The sequence below is a fragment of the Pelodiscus sinensis genome, chromosome 2 (assembly GCF_052426305.1).
Source record: "Pelodiscus sinensis isolate ZL-2025 chromosome 2, ASM5242630v1, whole genome shotgun sequence".
Taxonomy (NCBI): Eukaryota; Metazoa; Chordata; order Testudines; family Trionychidae; genus Pelodiscus; species Pelodiscus sinensis.
In genome coordinates this window covers 32981578-32994935 of record NC_143053.1, presented here as the reverse complement: position 1 = coordinate 32994935, position 13358 = coordinate 32981578, and the positions used below count along the sequence as shown (strand labels likewise).

The window sequence follows — 13358 nt, the reverse complement described above, 5'->3', positions numbered from 1 at the left end:
GTTCTCCCCTCTCCTTGTATCCCAGAATTATTTCTGGTTTCTATTTAAAACAGAATCTCTGTTTGAGATTTCCAGCCCAATTTAACACACATGAAAGAGATTTTATTAAGCATCCAACCTTTTTTGGATTGGTATTTGCACTCAAAGTGTGAACCTCTTGAGATTTTCACCATAATTGGCTATGAGTCTGTACCCTGGACAACCTAAATCTTACTTCTTGTCTCCAGTTTTGTGTATTTGTTGCATTAAAATGTTTTTTTCAACTGAGAGAGGATATTTGTTATCAGAATGCAGAGATTTTCCCACTACATTCATTACTCAGAGAAGACTTCTTTTTTAAGAGCCCATCTTTCACTTTTCACTTTGAAAAGATTAAACCTGTTTTGCCAGAACAAGTAAATATTTGGCATGAGATTGAAATACATGGAGCTCAATGATAAGGTACAGTAAACAAGAATGTCCAATACTGATCTCTATCCCATACTTAGCATACTGCTGCCCCCTGCTGCCATCTACTAGACTGATTCTTTCTTTTTATGTTGTCAGTTTACATGACACTGCACAAACAATTGTCTCTTCGTAGATGTATGTTCATTTAAAAACTATTATGCTTGATTGTTTTCAATCTCTTCTTCCAAAGAAAAACATAGAAGCCAGGCTTGAATTATTTCCTAGGAATGAAGAATGTATGTTTCCTTATTTGTTTTTTCTACTATGAAAATGATGTTACTGTTTAATATATTTTTCACTTGTTTCATTGCTTTTAACAAAAATAAACTCTTGTGTTTTTTCCTGAGGCTTTTTTTCCTGTTTAACACAGATTGATTTTTGTTAATGATTTAGACTGGAATTGAAATTATTATGAGCCAGTCTGTGATAATCTTACTAATAGAGAGTAGGATTTTAACCCACAAGTGGCCTCACTGATATTGTGGTGTATGATCTATTCTAGTGTTTCCCAACCAGGGTTATGCTTATCCCTGGGGATAGGCAGAAGTCTTCAAGGAAGTATAAAAATTTATCTAGATATTTGCATACTTTTACAACAAGGTACATAAAAACAAAGCAGTAGCAAAGTCAGTACAAACTAAAATTTCATACAGTGACTTTTGATGCTGCTCTATACCAAAATATAAGTGCAATATCTATTTGATTCATCTTATAACTAGAAGACATACCTGGAATTACTCAAGTCCTTTGGGGCAGGGAGCTGGTGGTGCGGGGGGCATATGTGAAGGAGATAGGGCAAGCCCTTGGGGATATAGGGTATGGCGTGGAGGCTGGGGCATGGAACAGTGAAGTTTGGGGGTGAGGAAGGGCTCAGGACAGCGGCTCTCATCCAGCAGGGCTTTTTCTCCACACACAGCAGGGACATTCCCCTACCCTTGCATCTGGCAGAGCTTTCTCCCTGCCCTCACCCCTCTCTGGTGCAGCAGCCAAGGGCTGGGGACAAGGAGTTTGGGGCAGGGAGCAAATTATCCTGTTTGGTGGCAGGCAAGATGGCGAGCCTCAGCTCACCACTCTCTTGATGGTGTGGTTCTCTCCAGTGGTCACTCTACAGCATGGGTTCCCAAACTGAGGGGCGTGTGAAGAAATTCCAGGGTGGCGCGAGGCGACCCAGCCTCCCCCTGCATCAAGTTTTGTTGCCTTGTTCAGTTCCTCCCCCCTCGGGGGCATGAGGGTTTTTCAAAAATCAAAAAGGGGGTTGTGATGCCAAAAAGTTTGGGAACCACTGCTCTACAGTATAGCTCTCCCCTGACCTCACTGCCTCCGATGGTTACTCTGCAGTATCGCGTCCTTCCAAATAGCAGCCCCATCCCTTTCCATGTGCTGGAAAACAGTCCCATTCACAGCACTTCCCATTTTCCTGGCACAACCAAACCATGACTAGTGTAAAGGAGTACACTAGTTTGGAAAGGCTGAAAGCCATTGTACTATTTTGTGAGGGTAAGAAAGTCATGATCTATAGAACCTTAGCATGCCAAAATATTTCTGATTGTGTTCCTGGAGTATTAAGTGAACAGCTGCAGCTGTAGACCCAATTGAGAGAGAGAACACTGTGGTTTTCTAGGTTCTACAAAGATACTTCCTGTTTCTGCAAACGTTTCTGTGTACAGTCCTGCTTAGTCCCATTGGCTCTAATGGGAATGCTTGTGTATGCTACAACAGCAGCAAATGTTTGCAGAATCAGACCCATCGAGGCTAATTGAAGGTGGGAGGGAATATTAGGGGTAGCAACTGAGTGATAGCTTTTATAGAACATCCTGATAATTTGAATGCAATATCAATGTTTTCAATATCAGATTATAAGAATGTCAAAATAAATCAAATGATCGTATCTAACCTTGAAGCGCCTAATTAGATTAAACTTCACAGCCGGTCCTGTTGTCACTGGAAACAAGATTATTGATGGGCAAACTTCCAAATGGAATCAATAGGAGATGCCTGAAATGATATGCAAAACATATCCAATTTGTAATTTTTCGGATCATGAGAGTGACATCGTATCAAAAGTGGGCAGGCCTGTCAGAGAGGATTCTGTTTTTCCCTGGGAAAAGTTTAGGGAAATTAGTGTTTGGGTTTTTTTTAATAACTGTAAGCCACAGAAAGACTGTCAAATCTCATATAAAAAACCAGAATGGAGGAACACTTCATTCTAAAATATGGGGAGAGCTTCTAAATCCCTCATTTTGTTCATTCCTCCTTTCCCTTCCTTTTTCTGCACACCTCTGTCCTCCGGATCTTGATAGACCTTTCCCTCTTTCTTTGCTGCCCCTGTACTCCTCACACTAATGATGTATACATTTTCCCCTTCACAAACTCACACATGTTAAAGATCCTCTTGTGAAATCCTGTGGCAACTTAGCTGTATAGTTTTGCTATAGGCAAAAGACGAGGTCAGCCATAGGAAGGAAGCATTGCTTTGGTCTCCCCAAGCTACCGCCGGTAAACAGTGCAGGTGCCTTGTATCCACTAGGATTTTACAGGAGAGAACTCTCAGTCTGTGTGGCATAGGTGACCTTGCTATATAAAAGCCAAAGGTGGAAGTAAGCTGGTACCCCCCAGTGCAGCACATTGGTGAGAGAATGGCCACCAGGGGGTGTGCTCTGGATGCTGCCACAGGGCTCTGGCCACAGAGCACCCAGGCTTCAGCCCCATTTCTCCGGTGGCTGGGCACTATGGTCTCCATGGCCCCCGGGGAATCCGGCAGCATGGTGGCTGCACTCCCAGCCCTGAATTTCCCCTTGCCCTGAGCCCCACTCTATATCCCAAGCCCTGTCCTGAATCCCTCTGCAACTCCCTGCCCTGATTCCTGCTCCTCATGCCCTTGCCCTAACTCCTGCACCCCTCACATCCCAACTCCTGCCCCGAGCCCCCCACACTTCCAACCTCCTGACCTAAGCTCCTGCACACACTCCAGCCTCCTGCTCTGAGCTCCCAAACATTCCCCTGCCTCCAATGTAGGAACCCTCCATTCTAAAATCAGGGAGAGCTCCCACACATCCCTCAGCCCCCTCCCCTGGGCTACCCCTACACTGAGCCCCCCACAAGCCCTGCCCTGAGCTCCCTGCACCCTTCAGCCCCCTGCCCTGAGCCCCACACTTAAATTTCTTACAGGCACAGGCCCATTGCAATCCCCAAAACCACCTTTCCATAGCCCCTTCTGTCAAGGGGGAGAAGGGGTTGTGATAAGCCAGTAACTATAGATATTTAAGTTACTCGTACCCCTGAAAACCCGCCTTTTTTGGCAGTGAAGAGAAAACCATAGTAGCTAATATATTTGGCTTTTCAGTCTCTCAAATACTCCAGGTACAGTGCCAGCTTCCACTCTTTTCCCCTCACCCTCTTCAGAACTTGTGTTTTACTGTTTGCTGCAAACAGCTGGGTCATATTTATATGTAATGTCCAGAGCCTGTTCTAGGGTATCTGGGTATTTTCCCTGGGTGCTAAATTCCAGGGAGCATTGTCTCATTAGTTGGGTTTTGTTTGTTTGTTCACTTTATTTGGGTGCTTTTTCTTTTCTTTTTTGCTCCTGCATCTTCAATTCTCGTTTGTTTGATCGGCTGTCCCAAAAGAGTAAGGGAGGCACCAAAACCATCTTCTGCTATTCTTGGTAAAAGCCATTTTTATAGGTATCATTCTTACTGCAGATCTCACCCTGTTACTAGTGATACCTTCTTTCTCTCTCCCCTCTCCTTGATGTTTATGATGCTCTGATAACTTATTTCTCGCTCCCCTTTTTCTCTCAGTTCCTGTCCTAGCTGAATCTCCTTTGTCTTGCACAATAGGAGGTCTCTGTACCATTTGTATACAGCTATGATTACTGCCTGTCAGAGTTCCCTGCTGCTTTCTCTTGCATTGGGTGTTTTACTACATGAAAAATGAAAACAGCCCTACATCTTTTATTCTCATCCTCTAGGCTATTACAAAGCCATAAGTTAAAGCTCAGCAGATTTCCCACAGCAGAAAGCAGGTACAGAAAGCAGGGTGACCCAGTCACAGTTTTTATAGGTGTAGCTTACAAAATGTTGTTAGCAGTCTTTCCCCTGGAATCAGATGTCAAATGGGCTTAGATTTCTGCTTGCATCTTTCTGACTTGGACAGGCTACTTTGAATTTTTTTTAACCCATTTGAATTCTGTAACGTGTTGAAATTGGATGTTTATTTAGCTTGCTGCTCTGACCTTGGATTGTTAGCTATATGGTTCAAAATGTGAAATGATGTTAGAGGCCACAGTTGAGTTAAAAAGTGTCACTTATGACTGCATTTACCCTCTGCACATCCACTAATGTGATACATGTCATCAAGTGCCATGTATATTGGCCAAACTGGACAGTTTCTGTGACAAAGGATAACTGGACACAAATCAGACATCAGGAATGGTAAGACACATAAATCTGGAAGGGAATACTTTAACCTCCCTGGACATTCAGTAATGGATTTGAAAGTAGCCATCCTTCTACAAAAGAATTTCAAAACCTAATTACAAGGAGAGGCATCGGAACTGGAATTTATTTGCAAATTCAACACTATCAATTTAGGATTGAATAAAGATCTCAACTGGTTAACGCATTACAAAGGCAATTTCCCTGTTCTGAATATTCACTTCTCCATACCAAATGCTATGAATGAGCCACTTTCACCCTGACAAAGATTAACTTCATTAACACAAGCAACTTCTTCCTTATATATACTCCTGCTTCTGTAACTTCCACTTCAATTCATCAGATGAAGTGTTTTCCTACAAAAGCTTTTGCCCTAATAAATCTTTTAGTCTCTTAAGGGTACATCTAGACTACAAGCTTCTTTCAGAATAAGCTTTTTCAGAAGAGATCTTCTGAAAAAGGTTATTTCGAAAGAGAGCGTCCACACACAAAAAGCACAACGAAATAGTGATTTTCTATTTTGAAAGATAGCATCCAATCAGTGTGGATTCTATCTCACATTTAAGGCCACCCAGAACCAGTTCAGGCAGGGCTCTAGGTCAGCAGTTGCTTCCGGGTGTTGCTGCCTGAGGCTATCTGACACACATGCTTATAGGGACTCCCTGGACAGCCGTTTCTCACTATCTTCTGCTTGCTTGCCTAGCTCTCTGAGGGACAACAAAGCATTTCCTCTTGCTTGCCTACCTCTCTGAGGGACACCCTGACATGGTGCGAGAGCTACCTTTGTGCATGTGGTGGCCCTTCATGAGCTTGACTCCAAACTCATCCTTGAGAACCTCTGCCTGTGTGCAGGAGCAAGACCCTTGCAAACACACTCCATGATGAAGAGATGTTTTTGAGCCTGGACACCAGTTCCAATTGGTGGGACTGGCTGCTGATGGAGTGGTGGGGTGACCAGTAGTGGCTCCACAACTTCAGAATGAGGAAGGAGACATTCCTGGAGCTGTGTGCCTGGCTCGCGCCTGCCCCCATCGATGTAACACCCAGCTGCAATCCACCATCCCCCTGGAGAAGCAGGTCGCCCTCAACATATGGAAACTTGCCACACCAGACATTTACCAGTTCGGCGTGGGAAAGTCTATCATGGGGACCCTGCTCATGAAGGTAAGGCACTCTCAGGTTGCAGTCCCTGGGGGGAGTACTGGAAAGGGAGACCCTAGGGAAAAGGGGGTTAGGAGAGCTGGGGGTGGGGAGAGTCTCATCCCCGGGGGGTTCTGTAGTACTGCCCTCACACAACTCTGCAGGGGGAATGCAGGCTTCATAGAGGGTGGCTGCTGGGGTGTTTGTGGGGGGAAGAGAGGAAGGGCTCAGGGTCCTAGCAAGGGCTCAGGCACCCCTTTGATTCTCTGTTTTGTGTGTTTCTTTGTATCTTTCTGCAGATGGTGAGGATCACTAACACGATCCTGATGAGCAGGGTCATCCATCTGGGAGACCTGGACTCCATCATCGCTGGATTTGCCACCCTGGGCCTCCCCAATTGCGGGATGGAACCCGTCTCCCCATCCGTGCTCCCAACCACCATGCAGCACAGTATATAAACCTCGAGGGTCACTTTTGTATCATCCTGCAGGCCCTGGTCAACCACTGTGGACAGTTTTCGGACATTTTCATGGGATGCCAGGCTGGTCAGGGAGCGCGCATGATGTCCACATGTTCTGCAACTCCAGCCTCTACCAGAAGCTAGAGGCTGGCACATTCTTCCCCCAGCAAAACATCATTTTGGGGGATGTTGAGATGCCACTGTGCATCGTGGAGGGACGTGGCCTACCCACTCATGCTGTGGCTGATGAAGCCCTACACCAGCCACCTGGACCCAAGCAGGGACCGTTTCAATGCCTGCATGGGCAGGGCCCGCATCCAGGTGGAATGCGCCTTTTGGCACCTGAAGGCATGGTTCAGGTGCCTCCTGACCCTAATGTGGGTGAGCACAACATCCCCCAGGTAGTGAGAACCTGGATATGGGAAGGGAAGAGGGGGGCTGAGGACCTGGATATGGAGAAGGAAGTGAAAACCTTGGACGGGGGAGGAGAGGCTTAGAGCTGGGGCTCAGACTGGCACATGGCTAGGTTGGTAGTTCCACCTCGTGTCCAGGAACCTCAGTGACCTCAGGGTTGGAGGGCCTAGGAGAACAAGGGGCTAGGCAGAAGGCGGGGCTGGAGTGGGGTCAGGTATGGGAGGCGTAGCAAGGGCTGGCTTGGGATGGGAAGCAGGGACTGGGACTGGTGCCGGGTACACCATCATCTCCCAGACGGTGGCACAGATGTTGCAGCGTTACTGCAGAAGCGCGGCCCACCATTGCTCATTGCCCTGGACCTTCTGGGCCAGCATCTGCTGCATGACCCTGAGGACGGACATGTGCTCACTCATCAGGTCCTCCTGGACCCTCCAGCGCTTGCGGTTCCCTCCAGGTCATGCAGCTGGCTCAGGTGGTGTTGATCACCCCACAGCCATGGCTGGTCTGGCTAGGGAGAATGAAGGTCAGTCATCCCTGGAGACACTGTGTGAGGCCTTGCCCTCATCAGCAAGCTGAGAGCAACAGTCCTCGGGGAGGAGGGCAGTGATGTCCCGGGAACAAGGCCACATGTGGCTTGGAGAGCAGGCCCTGCCTCACTGGAGCCCAGAGGTTCCTAGGTGACCATGATTCCCCCATCCCACAGACAAGCAGGCAAGGGATGTGTCTGGCCACATTGGGATCCCATGGGTGGAAGAGGGGTCTTGAACCACCTGCAGCACTGTCCCTTGGAGCGGGTGCTGCCTCGAGCGTACAGGCATGCCCGTGTGCCATGTGCAGCATTCTAGAGTCTGTATGCGGGCATTTGTGTGCTCTTGTCCCCAGCCTCCTTCTGGCAGTGGCTGGTGGGGGGGGGGGGGGGGGGGAGGTGGTCAGAAGTGTGTCTGGCTTCCCCAGAGCCTGTGAGCAGGAGCCCAGGGGTGATTCGGAGCTGCCTCCTGGGGCTGCATGGCACACACTGGCTGTGCACATGCATCCACATGCACAGACTGCAGCACGATGCCCAGGCCGAGAAGGCCGAGCGACAGTCGCACCACAGCCCCTCAATGCTCACTGTGTGTGTGAAACTAAGAGTACTCATCTGATGATCTCTCCCTGGCCTTGGAGGATACCTGGGAGATATCCAGGCCCTGGAGTACCTGGTCCAGGGTAATGGTGGTCACTGTGCTCACTGTCTCTTCCTCCTCCTCCAGCTCCTTCTCCCAGGCACCTGTGTTATATCCTGGAAACTTTTTTTTTTTTTTGTGACAGATATCCCTCTTCCACGTCTGCACACACCTTTTTCCGAAAAAGTTATTTTGGAAAAACCTCATCCCTCATAGAATGAGGTTTACCTCCATTGGAAAAAGCCCTCCATTATTTCTATTTTCTGTCGAAATAACACGGTTGCAGTGTGGACGTTAGTATTGTTTTTCTGGAATAACGGCTGTTATTCTGGGAAAATACTGCCATGTAGATGTACCCTTAGGTGCCACAGGATTCCTTTTTATTTTTTCAGATACAGGCTAACACAGCTACTCATTCAAGACTTTTCCTTTAATAATATGAACCAATTGTGCACCACCACATGATTGACGCACAAATGTTATTGCTCTTTAGTGAGTTAGGGAAGTGACTACCTAAGTAGTGACAGAATGAAAGAGAATAGGAGGAAAAGAGAATGGAAATAAAGGACACCCTCTATTTGGTTCTTCCTGTAGATTATCTCTTTTGTAGTATTCAATCTCTTAATTTGCATCTGGATCAGTATGCCGATAGCTATACATTGTTGGATACAATACACAATCAGTAATGTCCAGAGAGGAAAATTGATATCAGTAACCTCTTGATGACCTGCATTAGCCAAGACCTTAAGAATATAATTTTCAGTATAGATATAGAAATCAGAGGGTGTCATGTGAGCCAAAAATTTTTTCCATTTCTCTTGCTTCTAATATAAAGAACCTCCTATTATTACCTTTTGTGGTCCCTTGCTAGGTGTATCTGTGCTGGGTGCGGGGGAGGAGAAGGGTTAAACGCCTCTTTGCAATTTTTCCCATGTTTCTGCTGTTTCTAGAATCCCTTTTTTGATTTTCAGGTAGCTAAAGAGCTTCTAATGGAACTGTGTTGGCCACTTAGGCTATGTCTACATTACATGCTTATTTAGAAATAACTCCTGTTATTCTGAAATAACAGAGTGTGTGTCTACACAGCGAGCCCATTATTTCAAAATAATTTCAAAATAATGAGCTTCTTACTCTGACTTCTGTAACCCTCGTTTCACAAAGAGTCAGGGAAGTCAAAGCAAGAGTGTTCTTCCTTCCACTTCCTACTGTGTAGACAGCAACAAAAGTTGAGTTACGCTACTTTGACTTAAGCTACTCAATTAATGTAGCTGAAGTTGCATATCTTAACTCGACTTTAGCCTCCAGTGTAGACATACGCTTAATGTTCTGCATGTCTTTCTTTTGCATTAGGATGTTTACCCATTGAACCTTTAATACTGTCTTTTGGAGAAACTGCCAGCTCTCCAGAGCTGCTTTTCCCCTTACATTTTCTTCCCTGTGACTTTCCCTATGAGTTCTCTAAATTTGTTAAAGTCTGATTTTTTTTAAAGTCCATTGGCTTTATTCTGCTGCTGTCATTCTTCCTTAGAATCATGAAATCCACCATTTCATATTCACTTTTACTCAAATTGCCTTTAACCTTCGGATTTGCAACTATCTCCTCTGTTAATTAGAATCAAGTTTAAAATGGCTACATTTCTCTTCTAGTGTATATTTTGTTGCAGAATGTGACAGCATGGAGTGAGAAGGGCTTAATAGCTCCCCTATGCTCCAGCCCCAAGTAAGGGAAATGGATTGAGGATGGTTGCAGCCCTGTGTCGGTCTAGCAACAAGTAACAGCTGCCAGCCTAATTAGGAAGAGGCTATAAAAGCTGGAGAGGTAGGCCACCAAAGGAGGACACGTGGGAAGGTGAGAGGCCCTGCCCTGCCCCACCCCGTGGGTTGTGCCCAGAAAAGCTCATGATACCATCTACATGTTTTTTAGTCTTTAAGGTGCTGCAAGAGTATTCACTGTTTTTTAAATATCTCTTTGAGGTTTGCATTCTGATACTATGCATCTGTTAAAATTTCACATATGCAGATAAAGTCAACTAGACTAGCTATGTAGATTTTATGATGGGAGTTAATCTAGAGTAGTTCTACATCAAGGGCTAAAAAGCCATGAATCTGTAGAACTGAATATGCAAGGCATTCAAGTGTAGAAATAATTATCCATGATAAAAATGAACTTTTTATCTGTCATCAAAAAAGACGTTGCACACCTTACAAAACACACCCCTCCTATTGAGCAAAACTCTTAGGGCTTTACTTAGTCCTTAGCCCTCCCTATTAAGATCTTTTCCTGTCCTTAAGGGTATAGAAATGTAGCCGTGTTAGTCTGGTGTAGCTGAAGCAAAATGCAGGACTATGTAGCACTTTAAAGACTAACAAGATGGTTTATTAGATGATGAGCTTTCGTGGGCCAGACCCACTTCCTCAGATCAAATAGTGGAAGAAAATAGTTACAACCATATATACCAAAGGATACAATTAAATACAATGTTCATTTTTTTAATTGTACCCTTTGGTATATATGGTTGTAACTATTTTCTTCCACTATTTGATCTGAGGAAGTGGGTCTGGCCCACGAAAGCTCATCATCTAATAAACCATCATGTTAGTCTTTAAAGTGCTACATAGTCCTGCATTTTGCTTAAGGGTATGTCTGCACTGCATGACTATTTCAGGATACTGAAGGTATCCTGAAATAATTACCCCGCATCTACACAAGCCACCCGTTATTTCAATATTTTTCAAAATATTGGGCACACAATTTCATCATCCCAGTAAACCTCATTGCATGAAGGATAAGGGATGGCTCAAAAAAGTGTCTTATTTTGGAATTTGGCACTGTGTAGCCATGCCAAATTTTAAAATAAGCTATTTTGAAATAGATTTGAGATAAGATACGCAATCGGTATAGTGCAAATTGCATATCTTATTTCAAGTTTAGAGTGCTACAAGGATTGGAAACCATAGCTTCATTGTTGATGAGTTAGGAGCTATAATGTCCAACCTTCTCCCCGAAAGGAAGAACTTCAGCCATTGTAATCTGCCAGTGAGAATTTGCATTGAGTCAAGATTGAGTAAAAACTAAGGCCCCAGGATTTGGCTAACCATTATACTTTACACAGTTTACACAGAAGAGAAGCTAAACTGCCAGATGACTTTGAGGTCCAACAATGCTTACTAAATGCTGTCTTTAACACTGCCTTCCTGGGGAGCACTAAGTCATTCAGGTATTTCTTAATGTGTTATGTCATTCTTGCCACCCTGAGTGACATTGATTTCTCAGTGGCAGCACAGCTGTACTGTACTCTGTCTCTGCCTTTCCTTGCAAGGCACAGTAAGGCTACCAAAATGAAGAAAATTAAAAGGAATTATTGAACAGGAAAAAAGCATGAAAAACCATCCCTGCTGGGTTAAAATCTAAACCACCCCCATAAAACTTTAGAACCTATAATCTCCTCAATGAATTAGCATTTCTTCAATATGCTGTGAAATTACGCACACGTTACAATGCTCCATCATGCTGAGATTTTTCTTCTATAAATTCTCCCCTCTGCATCATTTGCTTTTGTTTCTTTAATCTTATTTCTGTCCCCTTCTTTCTCTTCTCTCGCTCTCTCTGTGCATCTACTCTTTCTCCCTAAGATTTTATCCTCCTCCCTCTCTTTGTTCCTTTCCAATTTGTGTCTGTTTCCTTCTCCTCCTATTGAATAAGTCAAAGCTAAAGATTGTATTTTGTGCCTGCTGTGCTCCATCTGCATGGTTTGTGGCATAGTCATAATAGTATAGCTAACAGCAAAAGGACATGGAAATACAGTGATTAATATGCAGGGCTGCTGACAGCAAGAGGCAAAGGGTGCAGTTGCCCTGGGGCTGGGCAATTTAAAAGGGCCTGGAGCTCTGGGCCACTACTACCACAGCAACAGCCAAAGCCCCAGGCCCTTTAAATTGCTGTCAGAGTCCCACTCAGTGCTATCCAGGTGGTACTGAGGGCAGGGTGGGGGAGACATGTCATACTCAGGGTAAGACTGAGGGCTGGCTGCCCTACCCTTCCTCCTTCCCGGGACCCTTAACCAACCCCTCCCCCCATTGCCTAGGGCCTGGTGACATCTGTCACCAGCCCTGTCAATATGTGAAAAATCTCTGTGCAAAGTTGTATTCCCAGGAAAAAGGGGGCTAGCACTGAGTCACCACAAAAATGGGCATGGAATAAGCATCATAGCTAGACCGGAGACAAGACTCATCAAACAGGTAGATGGCTCAACATTATTGTTATTAATTATTTGTATTACATTATAGCTGAAAGGTGCAAAATGAGAACAGAGTCCATTATGTGAGTACTATCCATGCTCATTGTAAAAGACAGTGTGTTTGCTGTGAAGAACCAACCCCCTCAATAAACAAGTCAGAAAAAAGATGGGAGAAAAATGTATCCCCATTGAAAAAGATGGACAACTGACACACACAGAAATTGAATTATTTGGCCAAGGTCAAACAACAAGTCTTTAGTAGTATCAGGTGTGAATCTAGAGACCCAAAGAACAGCCATACTGGGTCAAATCAAAGGCCAGCTTAGCCCAGTACTCTGTCTTCCAATAGTGGCTAATGCCAGGTACTTCAGAATTAACAGAACAAGGCATTTATCAACTGATTCATCTCGTTTCATCCAGTCCCAGCTTCTAGCAGTCAGAAGTTAGGGATACCCAGAGCATAGGGTTATGTCTCTGACCATCTTGGATATAGCCACTGAGGGGCCTATCTTCCATGCACTTCTCTTTTTTTCTCAGTGATATTTTTGGTCTTCATAATGTCCCCTGGCTGTGAGTTCCACAGGTTGACTGTGCATTGTGTGAAGAAACACTTCCTTATGTTTGTTTTAAGCCCGCTTCCTATTAATTTCATTGTGTGACCCATGGTTTTTGTGTTATGTGAAGGAATAAATCACACTTTCACTTTTGCCACACCATTAATCATTATTGTTAGACCTCTATCATATTCTTCCTCCCCGTTGTCTCTTTTCTAAGCTGAACAGTTTCAGGCATTTTAATTTCTCCTCGTGTGCAAGCAGTTCCATACCGCTAATCATTTTTGTTTCCCTTCCCTGTACTTTTTCCAATTCTAATATCTTTTATTTGACATGGGGTGACCAAAACTGCACAAAGTATTCAAGATGTCGGTGTACCATGGATGTATATAGTGACATTATGATATTTTCTGACTTACTATCTAGTCCTTTCTTAATGGTTCATAATATTCTTTTATCTTTTTGACTGCTGCTGCACATTGAGTGGAAGTTTTCAAAGAACT

The 13358-nt window shown here is 44.6% G+C and overlaps 1 protein-coding gene and 1 long non-coding RNA gene across 8 annotated transcripts in view; one reads left to right on the top strand and one right to left on the bottom strand.

The window, feature by feature from the left end:
• The window catches only part of OXR1 (oxidation resistance 1), a 397147-nt gene that overhangs the window by 245182 nt on the left and 138607 nt on the right, over positions 1-13358 (top strand). The gene's annotated exons all lie outside the window — the stretch shown is intronic.
• Positions 1-13358, bottom strand: part of LOC112544064 (uncharacterized) — a 65848-nt gene that overhangs the window by 23664 nt on the left and 28826 nt on the right. For all 3 annotated transcript variants that reach the window (XR_012901268.2, XR_012901267.2, XR_003087381.3), the window contains exon 2: positions 2345-2445. This is a non-coding gene — a long non-coding RNA (uncharacterized LOC112544064). The remainder of the gene's footprint in view (positions 1-2344; positions 2446-13358) is intronic.